This window comes from Coturnix japonica, chromosome 1 (genome assembly GCF_001577835.2).
Source record: "Coturnix japonica isolate 7356 chromosome 1, Coturnix japonica 2.1, whole genome shotgun sequence".
NCBI lineage: Eukaryota > Metazoa > Chordata > Aves > Galliformes > Phasianidae > Coturnix > Coturnix japonica.
In genome coordinates, this window is record NC_029516.1 from 7699265 (window position 1) to 7711877 (window position 12613).

The window sequence follows — 12613 nt, forward strand, 5'->3', positions numbered from 1 at the left end:
CTATTTGTTGAGATTGACTGACAGTCAAAGACCAGCTGGGTATAGAAGCTGCAGCATCTGTCTTTAAAGAAATTCAGAACACAGCTAGATGAGAGTGAAAGTGACCCGATATCGTTGGGTTGCTAACCCTGTTTTGTGTAGGCTTGGTCTTGATGACTTTCAGAGTTGCCTTCAACGTTTGCTTACATTACAGTCATATGGTACTACCAGTGTAAAGTCCCAAGGCAAAAACTTGAGGTTTTTTTATTGTATTTTCTCTTCACTGCTTGAAAACATATGGATACAAACACAGGTAGATTGATGTAGATGTAAAGAGAGAAAAATATAAAATCTAGAAGCTTAATTTACAAATTGAGTAGAAGTTAATATATACTAAAAAAGTGTTGAAATGCATAGTGTTTTCAAGGCTTAACAATACATTAACTTTTGATAACAGAAAAAGAAACATGATGTTATTTATTTTTCTTTATTTTTATTTTTTTAGCTGAAGATGTGTAGTTATTGATTCCATATGGTTTTTCTGCAGTTAAAAACAGTTAAAAATTTAAAATACAAATAACACTTGAAAGTCCATGTTTGGTTATAAAATGTCAAAAAAGCCCACAAAACATAGTACCAATTTATCTGTGTTTACAAATGAAACTTTGAACACATCACATTTTTATATTTCTTCTTATACTACTGTATGTAGCTTGTGAGCTCCTTCAGGAAACACCTGCCTTGTCTGGACATTTAAAATAGAAGGCATAAATTATACTCCTTGAAAACTTTTGCTTTATGAAAAACATTTTACTTATTTTAACGCCTGTCATATGAGTACTTGCTACCTTTTATCTTGCCAGTTCACTGCAGATTTTCAAAAGGCAAGATGACCTCTGCTGTTGTAATGAGATGTAAATCATATTGATAATTTGTTTGGAATTTATTTTCTACTTGTAATTGCAATATAACTTCTATTAGCTTTCTGCTCTTTGTGACCAGCCTATTATTTCAGCTATTGTGTTAAGACAGTTTTGTATTTTTTGCAGTTTTAATCACAGAATCATAGAATGGCATGGGTTGAAAAGGACCTCAATGATCATCATCTAGTTCTAACACTCGTGCTATGTGCAGGGTCACCAACCACCAGGCTGCCCAGAGCCACATCCAGCCTGGCCTTGAATGCCTCCAGGGATGGGGCATCTACAACCTTGTTGGGCAACCTGTTCCAGTTGTTCAATCAATAGTCAAAATCAATGTTCCATTAGTATTTTAATTACAGTACTGCAGTGAGAGTGTGCTAGGGATTATTGACGGATTCTGCTACATGGAACAGATTTTCTAATAAAGGCTGTCAGTGACTACACCTGAATTTATTAGCAAACATTTTCTATGGAGAATATTTGCAAATTCTGGTTATTTCATACATACAAACTTGAAAATCTCACATTCTGAAGGAAATATGCCTCTAAAATAAGAATAAGCATATGAGGTCTCAGAAAAGTTGATAAACATGGTAGGTTTATATTCTTTTTGTGAAAGTGTATGCATCTCTGAGACATATGTGGAAATCACAGCCTTCTTAGAAAGAACAAACAGAAACATAATATCTGCAAGGTAGTATAAAAACCCTTCTTATTTGCAGTGGTAAGGTAAGCAAATTCTTGATCTGAGTTCCTAAGTGCTTATCACATCTGAGAATTGGTGCCATTGCATCCCAGTACCTTAATCACCACTGAATCCTGATCTATTCAGTGAAGTCTAAGCAATGTTCCACCCATGGAACATCCCATGCAAACACTGCAGAGCAATTCTCTTTCTGCCAACCAGGGATATCAGTTCTGGATCATTCCTAGTTCAAAGGGTTTAAATATTAATAGAGTTTGGGAGGTATCATTCCAGGTCAGCACTCTCCCCAGTGAAAGTACCTGAAGCTAGAATAGTCATAGAGAAGCTGACATAGGGCCAGGAATCTCAACGCTTTTGGTAGAACAGACAAAGGTAGAACGACCTATTAAGTGATGATATACATAAGTGGTGTCCTGATTGGTAATTAGTAGAGAGTAGCTAGTTAACTGCATATGCATACTACAGCTTATTTTAGACTACTGTTTCAGAGCAGACTTCCAGGTTCAGCATTACACCTTCCTTATTCATTACGGGTTACCTGTGTTGAAAGAATCATAGCAGGTTATGAGGTCAGAAATGTAAGAGACTTAAGCTATGTGGCATTTTGATGGATCTTTGTAACAGTGAATTTGTCTAATTAGATCATAAACCATTAAATACAAGGAACAGTCATAGGGCTAAAATATACTTTTGTAAAGCAAGTCTCATGTGAGTAGTGACCACACATTTTTAGGAATATAAAAATATGAATAGTTTAGGCATGTGAATATGGGAAAGACAGAACAAGAATAATCATGCCCGTTTGACAGGAAGAAGGGAAAGGATTAACTCAATCATGTTGTCTACCTTTACATTCCCTGTTCTATTTTTCTGGGCTTGGACTGCCCTGGACATATGGTAATGCTTCTGAATGGTTACATTAGCAAAGAAAGGTCTGCAAAGACCTTTTTCAGTGAGCTAAGGTTAGACTAAAGATTAAATTAAAGCAGAGTGTATGCCTGAGAAAATTCAGGCAGAAGTTTTCTCGGAGTGTTCTGCCAATATTTGTTCTTAAAATTTTATCAGATTGAATGTAAGTTACCTAGTCTTATGAATACTAGGGACACTGTGAGCTTCTTGCTTCATTTGCCATGAAATAAATACTTATGTTTTGTCTAATACTTTTTTTTTTTTTTTTCACAGACAATCCTGAAAATGTATGTGTACTGTTTTAAAGATTCAATAATTGTATAACAGTGAAATACTGTCTCATGAATCAAAACTATCTTTTAGTGCTTTAAAAAGCACTAGACAGTTATAATACGTAAGGGCAGTTCATAATCAGTAAAAGTCAGCCCCCCAAAGCAAATGCAATTTCAAAGCACTGTGGTGGAACTTTGAACTTCCAATGACTGAGAATCTTGGCAGGTGTCATTTACTATGTCATTCACCTTGAAGTTTCTCTAGCTAGACATGTGGTTACATTACTAGCAAATTTCAGAATGCCACGCCAGACAAATGTTCTGTCTCTACAGTTCACTCAACACATAGATCCAAATTTATATTTGCCCCCCTGGGCAAAAGTCTGTACTATTATCCATCTGTCCTATATTTTCTCCTTGACCTCTTCATGCTCACTTCCTGGTTCAATGGGATAGTTTAACTACCTATGCAATTTTCTTCTATCAGTCTTAGAAATCTTACATGCATTTTGCCAAGTCAGAAAAGCAAGAAACTAGAATCAGAACTACTAAATGATAAATTATTCAGCAGTTAATAGCATGTCCCACACGTAGCATAAGGGACTACAGTTTTAAAGTTATATATGTCTTAATTTAAAAAGTATACAGCCTTATGTAACATATATCAAAATAAAATATATAGTTATGCATAAAATACACATATTCTCAAAGCCAAATGCTAGTATTTGGGAAAAAAATAAAACAAAAATAAAAGAAAGTTCACACAAGAAACAGTTAACAGACATAGACTGCTTTTTGTTAAATGTTACACTAATTACACGTTCCTTTCCTCACAGTATGACGACTTTTGAAGACCACAGCATGAAGAGCTATTGCTCATATGAGACCTGACCTTATTTCCATGTGGTATGCAGGACTTCACTGGATCTGTTATGATTGCCATTTCCTATTGAACTGTCATTATGAACTTGGAGAGATACCATCCAGGATGCAGGTGTTCGGGTCAAAGAAGAGAGGAGGAAGTTCAAAGGCATTCCCTCCCACCATTCCTGATGCCATAATACCAGCACACTGTGTCATAGGAAGTCTCTAAAACGCCCATGGTAGGGTGTACTCACTCAGTGAAACACATTTTATTGCAGTATTACACATGAAAGTCAAAGGAAAAAAGTAGTCATCTGTAACTGAAAATAACCTGTTTTCAGATATACTGGGAATGCATGCTCAGTTTTACAATAACCTTAAACTTTGTCTTGTATAAGACAGACATTAACTTCATCAGTTTATCCACATTTTTCCTGAAAACTGCAATAAAAGGTGCTGTTCAACAAGCATGTAATCCTGGCTATTTATCTGATTGCATACAATAGCTGACAAAAGTCTAGAAATAATGTATATCACTAAAACTCTAAGCTGTCCTTGGGGAAAATCAGTTGGACTTAATTCTTCCCTTTATCCTACTTTGATACGCACATGACTTGTGCAAGCTCATTGAAATTTGTTAAGATTTCTGTGTATGTCATTAAGTAAGCCTGTGAAAGAATTACCATGTTGTTCTTCAATAATGTACAGCTATCACTCATGACCAAGCAAGCAGACTACTTCTCTACTCACATCAGCAACAGATCTATGTGAAGAAGACACCTTCTTTATTGGGTATCATTTAGATTGCACTGTAATAGAGATGTAATGCATATATTAAGTTCTTGAGATGGAAATTTAAATAAAATCCATTATGTCATCCAATAATGATTGCTATTTAGGACATAGCTGCTGATGCTAGTATTAGCTCATGTATAGTAAGTACTTCTGATATGGAAAAAAAAAAAAAAAAAAAAAGATATCAAAAGCAACAATAAAATGGAGTACATAGAATGAATTATTCACTTGTAAGTAAGTCATCCTTTATGTACTGAGGGAAATAATTGCCTACCATGCACAATATAATTCATTCCGTCCTTTTTTTCCACTATAATGTGACAAAATTATGAGAAAAAAATCAGATAAATAAATATTGCATATTACATATATAATACATATTACAGATGTAAAATATTTACTAAAAATCTGTGGTTCATTTGTTGTTGTTGTTGCTTTTTAGGATAAATTTTCTATGTGTTCCTTATAATCGGTTCTGCTATTATACATTTTACGTTCAATTTCCAGAGCAGCACCTTAATGGCCATTGCCCCAAATTTTTGGCTTTCCTTAAATGTTCCCTGGAGTAATGTTTCACTTATAAGCATCATTTTAAATGCAGCCTTCTGTAGCACTTTTCTTGTGATCCTCAACCTCTGTGAAGGGGTTATGTTTTAAAAACATGTGGCGAATGCCAGCCACCTGTTAAGAGCTAATGATGCTGAAAGAAAGCCTGTTAGGTCAAGACATTTTCTTAGGGAAGGTGATAAAAAAAGACAGGCAACTTTCAAGCTATAAAAGCACTAACTTCAACCTGTTTTGGACCCCACCCTTATAAATGCTACTTCAAAGAATCACATAATTCTGTTGCTAGAATTGGGTGAGAATAAGAACAGGGAGATTTTGGCATGATAATTAGAAAAAATAGTGCAAGTTTGTGGTAAACTTTTACACTTCTGTCTGGAAAGGACATTAAGAGTAATCTGTTCAATAATTGTGGGGCTTTGTTTTCTACTATAATGGGCAAATAATATTGTCCTGCAAAACAATTTCAAAATCCACTTGAAAATGACACTATTCCAGTGACAGAGGTATCTTCAAATGAATAAATAAATAAATAAATAAATACATTTTGTTTGTACAAACACAACCTTTAAAACATAAAAAGAATTCAAATAAGATCTCCCCCTACAATAATAGTGTGTTTGGCAGAGTATCGAAGTGGTACTTAGACAGTGTTTGCCTAAGACAAAATGCTATTAATGTTGTAAAAGTAAAATAAGTAATTATTTTCCATGTTTACATTTATGTACAGAATCAGCAGATTTTAACAGGAAAAATAGGAGCATGGGCAGGGGCAGTTAGAATTACATACTGCAAAAGAAACTTTACCCACAGTGTTGTAAGTTTGGCTTCAAGATGGTTTTTTTTGTTGTTGTTTTTTCTTTTTTTTTTTCTTTTCCCAGATGCCACGGGAATAAAACGGATAGATCACATCCATGAAGAGAAGAAATGATGTATTTGTGCCAATGTGTGTTTGACATCATCCTTTATGTTTGGCATCTAGAAGAAGCAGTGCTTCTCATGAAATTTGAAGTTCAAAGTTAGTTGCCATTTTTTTAATTACATGCAGATGCATTGCCAGGCTCATAGAAGGCAAATGAAGAACTCCTTTACATAACAACATGCAGTTATCTGTATTTCTTACTAATTGGTTACAGGGCACGCACATTTTTAAGTGGAGGTAGAAATTACTACATCAAGGAACATTATGGCTAGTAACACTTAGTGATTTTTTCATCATAATCAGCTAAATAAAATCAATGAATGTAGATGATTTCTTTTCTCTCTTTTGTCACTTTACTTATTTGTATCTGGATGCAGGATACCTCATTCTTATAAATATATTAATATTGACTTACACTTTCGTCTCTGATAGCCCAGGTGATACTGAGAATGTATCAAGGCCAATTAGAATGTTTGATTAATGTTGCTCTGCAGTGTAATGAATGCTTCATAACGGACATGGATATACAGCAAATTTTCACTTGCAATAAATAAAGATGAAGCAAGAAGCTTTCTTTTCCTCAGTGATCTTCACTGTCATAGAGCTTGAAAGATTATTCCAGCCCTATTTTTTTATTATGCCAATGTTATGTTCAGTTTCAAACATGGAAAACAAAGATAATGCATTTTGCATCAGTATTATGTGTAGAAACCATACCTTTGAAACCAAAAAAGTTCTGCCAGTACTTTCACTGGAAACATAATCATTACAATAATTACTTGGTTGTAAAAGTAAAGAACAATAGTTCTGTAAAATGATTTCCTCATCTAGACTCCTAACACAACAGAGGCATAATGATTTTACTTTTCTAAAGCAGTAGCAATTGGCACGGCAGAAATACTTTTTGGTGGGAAATGTGGAACTTAAACATGCAGCTGTAGCTTAAATGTGGTAGAGTTTGTTATGTGTAAAAAATAATCAATTAGTATTTATAAAAAAGCTCATATGGGGAATATTTTGAAAATGTAAGTGATGAAAAATATTTTTTTTAAATTTCTGAATAAATTTTATAAATGTAAGATGTTTTATAAGCAAATTACTTGAACAATCTGTAAAATATTTGAATCATTTGCTAATTCTCTCATTTTTTTAGCTAGACTATCAATTAATTTTCAAGGATCTATTTAAAATGCCTGATTTCACTAACGTTTCATCTAATTTCTGTGGATAAGAACAGCGTGTGCTAGAAAAGCTCTTTGCCTTCAACATGTGAACTCAGGTGTTCAGCCTTCTCCCGGATGCTGGAGCCACATTCCTCTTCTCCACTTCAGGTGCCAGCAAAATTGTCAGGGGAACACAAAGTCCTATCTGGGCAACAAAAAATGATCAAATCAAGTGACCTTTAACAGTGGTATGTTTTGTCAAAATGTGTTTAAAATATTAATATGCATATATATGAGATGCAAATACAATCTATAATGCAGCATGACTGTGTAGCAACAAAACCTAACTTTTCAGCTAAAATGCATGTTGAATACAGAATACTTAAAATTTGTCTACAAGGACAGAATGCTCCATTAATTGCTGAATTCTTACATAAGCTGTGTGTTAAATTATTCTCCAGAGTAGAAGCTATTCTTGAAAGGCTTAATACCTAACTTATTACGTACCTGTCATGGTTTTGTAATTTTGCAATTTTGCTATCAGTATTCCACATCATATCATGTAAAGCATGGATACTTCTATTGAATGTGAAGTCCACAGAAGAAGACTACATATCCCAGAGAACAACAGGGATAATGATAAGTCATGGGACCAGGACGCTATATAATCTTGTTCCCAGGCTGGAGTGCCCTCCTTCTTCTCTCGAACTTCTCGGAGAGTGGGAAGCGTTCCAGCCGTGTCGCCTAGAGTTCACAGTAGGCCTCTCGGTTTTCGGGGACTCTCTCTGTTTTGTTCGATTTATTAGCCTCAATTATATTATATTGTGTTATCTTGTATTTCGATATCATATTTAGTAGAATAAGTTTTTCCTCCTTAGATTGCCGCTGTTTTTATCCCATTCCCCTTTTCCCCCTCCTTTCCGGGCTCTGGGTTGGGGGGGGGCCCTACGGGGTGGCTTCCCCTGTCACGGGCATAGGTAAATTTAAGTAACCCGTGACAGTACCTCCAGGAGCATATGCTGGGCTCTAGAACTAGTCTTTCAATCATTCAATTTTTATCACATTTGTATGCTAATGACTGAAAATTGCAATAGAAAATAATATATATCCATAGCAGCAGTTTCATTGTTTCAACCATCTTGCTTAAACAACTATCGCCCATTAGATGGGTTTAGCCTCATTATTTGAGGAAAAACAACAACTTAAAGACAGAATGTTTTCCTGCAGAATTGTAGAACAAAGTAATGAATACTATACTGTAGAAATAATAAATCAGATCAGCTTTACTGATGGAGGTAATATTTCATGGGAACAGTAGCACAGAGACCTACAGTAAAGTTCAGACTTGTAAGCCCTGTTCTTTTTTTCATACAATGAAACAGGTGTCATTAACATTTGGAGCCAATATTCAAGCCTGAACAGCTTTCTAAATACATTTAAACGAAAGACAAAAGCAGTCATTACTCCAGAGTTTCTTGGGTTTTTTTCTTCCTTTTTTTTTCTTCTTCTTTATTTCTTTTTAATGAATTCATACCTTCTGGGGACAACAGATAAATGAAGGTAAGACGAAACCTTTAGAGGCTGTCTTCATCAGTGTTGACACTCTTTCTTGAGGGCTGACAGCTGCTAATGAATTCATTTTAAACATGATTCACAAGATGAACAAATATGCTTTTTTGGTTCTGCTTCCTTTTTGAAGAAAGATAAAAACAGTACCTAGCATTGATCATAATGGGAAAGCTAATCTGTACTAATTTATGATCAAACAGAAACAATGAACAGAGTCTTGAAGAAGTATTCACATTTTCTCCCGAAATGAAATAATATTGGCTTTTTAGATGAATTCCATCATTTGGGCTGTTCAAATGGAAATGCTACAGCTATTATCAAGACAAAAAATACTGCCAGAACATCAGCTTCAATGTACCAAATGACGATAACACAGATAGCCAATATCTCCTATTCACCTGACAAAGGTACTTTTATTTAGGATTATGCTGTGTCGCTACAGTTTTGGTTTGTCTGTTTGTTTGTTTGGTTGGTTGGTTTTAATTTATTAATGATGAAATTTCTCTTATCATAGTTTTGAAACTGAGTTTTAATTCTGGTTTAAGGAAAAAATATTAGCTTTATATTTTTCACAGAACTTTACTTCTTTAGTGAAAACACAATAGCCCACAAAACAGCTAGTCTGAGTTGTCACTGAAATTTTTTCACATTCAAAATTTCAAGTAAAAAGTAGTTCATTCTTAGCTTATGTTCTAATACACTTTACCCCTCTCTGTTATGTGCAGTTCTTATCATTAATCTAAGGCCCAACTGTAGCCCACATATTTGTGTTTACTAATAACATTTGATATGCTTAACTATCTACTCTTTTTTACTGTGATCACATGCCCTTCAGCTAGTTCTAATCATGATAGTAATTGCATATGGATTTTGACTGCATTAGCACAATATGCTTAATAGACAGTACTGATTCCAGTCTCATGTTCCTAATTCTTCAAAATACATGTATAACATGTAAATGTTTCTCCAAGTCAAAGAATATGGAAATAGAGGAGGATGATTGTCACCTTTCCTGTCTAGAAAGAAAGCTAAAGCAATCTGCACATCAGTCAAAAGAATGTTTTTTTTAAACCTGAAGATATATAAATGTGTAAAACAATATTTAATATACGCAACTTCAATTTAATACCAAATGAAATAGAGCACATTTCTTGCACATGATTTGCATACATAAAGATGCATGGAGTCAACAAAAACCACTTATACCTATTGTCCTTTGGAAAAGATCCTTGCACACTATGGTTAGTGCAACTTAGGGAAGAAATCAGTGTCTCATTTTCAGAATACAACGTAAGGTGATGATGCCATCTCATCATTAACATACATCAAAGAGTGCAGCAAGGCTCGGTAAGAAAACCACACGCAAGCACAGTAGCTCTTATAAAAATAAACAAATCCAATAATAATGTCCATCACTAACATTTAAGTGCTTCCATTCAAACACAGAGAATAATTTATTTAAAGAGGTGTCAGAAGATGGATTTGGAAAAATATAATATGTACTTCTACCCTGCTAGGAGGTATGCTTGCTACAGGCAAAGCAGCTTGCAGATGATGCTACTCCAAGATATCTTTTTAAAAAAAATATCAGCTTATAGCTAAAACTCAAACCTAAGTATCACTTTCTCTTTCGAAAATCTTGCCAGGTGCGCAGGTACAAATAATTTTTTCATGACAAAAGTGAAGGAAAAACACAAGGTGCATAATCTCTACTTTTCCATTGTTACCCTATCCATTAAACAATGGAGAATACAGTTTAAATTATATTCTGTTCAATAAAAAATTATTCTCTAATTTTCAGACTGTTGTAAGTATATATAAGCCTTTGAGTCTTAATGGTAAGTGCAGTGTACTCTAAATTCCTATACTGAGGGAATCAGCCTTGAGTCTTTTAAAATACTCCAGCATAGACAAAGCAAGGAGGTGTACATTTGAAATAACATCAGTAAAAGAGTCATTAAGGTGTTATATTACCAATGTTTCAGTTTAAGAACTTTTCTAGGAAGGAATTTAGGCAATCTAACAAAATGATAAAAATAGAAAGGAAACATGAAACATAATTGTTTAAAATTGATAACAATAAAGTCATGATTTATCATGAATAGATGCATCTCAACAGCTAATTTTTAAGGTATGCTAATATAGTCTGTATAGACACTATTATACTGCATTTCCTAAAATTGGAGATATATAGAACTGTACTTAATTAAGAAATTAACATAGAAAAGAATTAGCTGAGTGTAATCTTGTCTAGTTATTAAATATACTAGTTTTTGAGGTATGGTCCAATGATTCTTGTCCTCTTCAAATGGGGCTGATTTTAAGGTGTAATAATGAAGATCAAAGCTTTTCCAAGTTGTATTTTTCATCATATGATAACCATACACATATATGTATGTATATTCTCTGCTTTATAATGGAATTTAGGAAGAAAGGAATCAGATTATCAGATTAGTGGTCTGAGTTTAATTAATTATTTTTGCTGTCAGAGATTGCTCACAATTTATTTAAGACTCTGTTGCTTTAAGAGTCCTTTTTTTCCCTCTTGTCAGGTAAATGCACTCAGCAGTGGACAGAATTAGGTTTGCAGATTCCTATACTTTTCTGAAACAAACTTTGTTTCTTAAAAACCTTTGTAAACCCATTATTTTGTAGATTCTATATTACAAACCCTCCCACTTTCAGATACTCTGATATTGACATAGCAGATGCATCTATAAAGCTGGTCTGCAAAGGTGCCACTTAGCACAGAAATGTTTCATGCTGATATTTTCCCTCCAGGCTGTTCTTTGTACAAAGCAGGTTCTATGTTCAGATACTGATTTTTACAAGACTATTATTTCTTTACTCTCAGCTCTGATCCACATCCAGTCTGCCAGTAATATTTTGCCATCATTGGAAGGTAGCTGCAGCTTTTTTTTTTTTATTATTATTATTATTATTATTATTATTATTATTATTATTATTATTATTATTATTATTATTATTTCTATTTATTTATGTGGTTTTTTTTTAAGCAACCACATTTTCTGTAAACACTGTGTGCTGGACTTCCACATTTAAAGGAGATTATTTTGTACCCTTTATTTTATTGCCAACAGAGATTTGAAGTAATAGCAGCCATCGTTAAAGAGAATGGGACATAAAATAAACTTTTATTGCTTTAGAAACAGTCTGTTTCTTACCTTTCTATAGTGATATGTGAAACTTCTGCGTACTTTGGCAACAGACAACTTAAAAAAAAAATGATTTTTTGCAAGCATCAAGCACTTTTATGCTTATGTCTGCAAGGAGGTGTCATACACAGATTTAAATCTAAGTAGTTAAACAATTTAATTATTTAAACTAGAAGATCCATCTTTAGAAAACATCTCTAGTCTTGTTAGCTGGTGCAAAATTTACTGCTGGAGAAAAGTGTCGGGAATCACATCTATAGCCGTTAAACTTCACATAAATGAGATCACACCTTCTGATCTCTTCCTATCGATAATGCTGGTGCTTAACACATTGTTCAGGAGTTGTGACAGGACACAGAAGAAGTTTCTAAAGTCACACAAGAAATACTATAATCCCTTACTTCCTGGTGGGGGGCAGGGAAGTGGAAATAAGAAAGAAAGAAAGAAAGAAAGAAAGAAAGAAAGAAAGAAAGAAAGAAAGAAAGAAAGAAAGAAAGAAAGAAAGAAAGAAAGAAAGAAAGGAAAGGGAGTTTGCTCTTAGGCTCTTAAGTAGAGATGCAGAGGAGAAATATTACTCTAGGAAAGGAACTAGGTATATGTTGGGTCAGGAGAGAAGTGTAATACCCTTGCATGTTTTGGGATTTAGCTTTTACTATTGTGTAGATAGGATGCAGCTAAATTCCTCCTAAATTTTGGTTCCAGGCATAGAGTTAAGTTATTGAGTTATTAAGCACTGAATATATTTTCATATTCAATCCTGTGTTATGTGCC

At 34.0% G+C, this 12613-nt stretch overlaps 1 long non-coding RNA gene across 4 annotated transcripts in view; it reads left to right on the top strand.

Annotated features, from left to right (window-relative positions):
• Positions 1 to 6958, top strand: part of LOC107320426 — a 69215-nt gene extending 62257 nt beyond the window's left edge. For 3 of the 4 annotated variants that reach the window (XR_001558261.1, XR_001558264.1, XR_001558291.1), the window contains one exon: positions 3626 to 4638. This is a non-coding gene — a long non-coding RNA (uncharacterized LOC107320426). Of the gene's footprint in view, positions 1 to 3625; positions 4639 to 5893 lie in introns of those variants that run through there. The other variant, XR_001558272.1, reaches the window with a different exon arrangement.
• The last annotated feature ends 5655 nt before the right edge of the window (positions 6959 to 12613 follow it).